This window comes from Quercus suber, unplaced genomic scaffold, assembly GCF_002906115.3.
Source record: "Quercus suber isolate HL8 unplaced genomic scaffold, Cork oak 2.0 scaffold_302, whole genome shotgun sequence".
In the NCBI taxonomy this organism is placed as follows: domain Eukaryota; kingdom Viridiplantae; phylum Streptophyta; class Magnoliopsida; order Fagales; family Fagaceae; genus Quercus; species Quercus suber.
The window spans coordinates 797,700-800,370 of NW_027069758.1; positions in this window are offsets into that span (position 1 = coordinate 797,700).

Below are 2,671 nucleotides of genomic sequence, written 5' to 3' on the forward strand. Positions count from 1 at the left end.
AGCTTCACAATAAAAAAAAAAAAAATTGACAATTTACATTTTATACCTAATAATATCCTTACAATTTTTTTTAAATAGTTAACAAAATATAAAATTTCTATTAATAGTATTTAAATTATATATATATAGGAATTATATTATGCATTTTATTGTATATCTTTAAGTGTATCCATGCATATGAATGTGGTTATAAGCTAGTATACATAATTAGTTGACACAGTATTAATTCATTTTCAAAAATAATAGTTTCACTATAATTTGGAGAATGCCAGGCTTTCTTAGTGATTAAAAGCTCTAAAACCTTAAGCATCTCTTACAATTGTGGTAAAAAATTAATTCATAAATAGCCTAAGTAACTCAAATATTGATGGTAAAAAATTCAAAAACATATTTTCTTTTGTTTATGTTATCATTATTTTTATTTAAATAATATGTTCAGAAATAATTCAAAATTTTATATACCTATGATCAGATTTTAATTATATATAAAATTATATAATAAGTAATAGTTAAGTAGACTACTAATAAAAATTTAAATTTGATTGTAAAAGAATAAAACACATTTAAGCCCGCAGATGCTTGGTACTGTGGATTTCAAAGCTAACCACCACATCGAGTAAAACGGATGAGTGCAATCTGTGTGTGCAATGTTCATGTTATTACTGAAACTGAGATTCAAACAACAAAAGAGAACAATCAAAACACTCAAAATATGTGATTCACACAAAAATTCAAAAAATCAAGGAGGAGAATAAAAGTTATGGTAGTAGTCCTTTACGTCTTTTCTTAGAATTTAATGGTAGGCAATTAACCAGCCCTTGGTTGAATATTCTCTATCGCAACTGTGTGTTTAATCAAACAGATCATATAGCAGACTCAAACAAAGGGATTACCGTATTAGTAATTGATGATGCTACAAAATTATACCACCTCAAATTGTCCATATGGCTCGTCTACAGAAAGAGGAAAGGTAGAAGAATGAGCATAGCCAAGTTGTGTCGTCCTTTTTTTTTTTTTTTTTTTTTACAATTCATTTATTCTAGACTTTTTAGTTTTTGTACTTAATAACTCACTTGGATGAATATTTATGATAAGGTCCCACATTTGATTTTAAAATTAAGAAATAAAACTCTTTAAGAATAAATAATTTATGATACATGGTGCAAAATTGGAACTCTTATTTGGAATTATAATTTGAGTTTCTCTTAGCTTCACCTATTATTATATATATAGATATGTGTAGAGACTCAATTTGGATTGACCCTGAATATGAATGGGTTTTCAGCCCAATCCAGCCCAAACAATAAATTTATAGAGAGTGGGTTAAAGGTTTAGGCGCTGGCCTTCGTTCACCAAGCATGAACTTTCATTTATAAAAAGATACTTAGAGTTTCTATACAACTGGGAGGATGCTCCTCGGCCCATGGCCGAGGAAGCCTTTTTCTTCTCTTTTCCCCCCCCCCCTTTTTTACTTTACTTGCTTTCCTTATATAGTCTTCATCTTCCTATCTCCTTATTCCATCTTTTGATCATTCATTTGCCTCTCTTCTGGCCGTCCGTCCCATCAGAGGCCTTATCAGTACTCGAGTGGTTCACTCTGATCAACGTTGCCCTGCTAAGGGGTTATATCCCTATTAATGCGGCCAGGGGGGTTAGGTGAATGCATTAAATGCGAGGGTGGCAGCTTGCTTTGGGCCTGATCTTTCCCGAAAGTCACCCTTGTCAGGCCGAGGATGAGGTGGTCCTCGGCGTGGATTGGGAAAAGAGGTTTTCTCCAATTTAGCCTTGAATAGTCAGTGTTCCTCGGCATGGGCCTTGGGCCTGCTATCCGATGGGCCGAGGCTATCAGGCCCACGGGCCCCACAATATGTATTTTGAATTTTTCTTGAGTTGTGAATTAATGTACAATTAGCTTATAATGTCATGCATATGCAATGGTACATTTTAAAATATAAAATTAAATGCATTTTATAATTCATATATAAGCTAAAATATGGTCATTATTATAGTTTTTAAAATCCCTGTAAAAATAAATTTTAGTAGAAAATGCAAAATTTTTGTGCTTAAGTGTTTTATTCTTAAAAAAAATAGGAAAAATTACATTTTATTACTCTAAACTGTACCTTTGATTACATTTTGTACAAATTTTTGAATGCGTGCTTTGCATCATAAACTATGATTATTGTTACACTTTGCACCTCGATATCAAGTTTGCTATTAACTTTGATGAAAAAATATGGCATAATGTGAAAAAACCTAATTGCCCATCTTCTTAATCCCTTACAAACAAATGAGAAATTACAGTTTACCACCCTAACTATTTTCCTAATTACACATTGAACTTTAAACTTTAAATTTCCATCCAAGTTAACGGCAAATTTAACAACCCAAAACTACTACTTTTTTGACAAATAAATTATTTCATAAAAACCCAAATATTATTTGGCAACTAATATTATATTATGCTCAAAGCCCAAAGTTAATACTTTGGCAACAATATTTTTCAAAAGCCCATGATTCAAGTCCATGGCAAAACTATCTCATCAATGGAATTCAATCACACACTAAAAGCCCATGGTTCAAGCCCATGGCAATTGCTTATCAAAGCCCATGTTATCATTCGAGGACTACATTCAAGAAGTGGAGAACTTTGCTAGAGAACTTTCTTAAT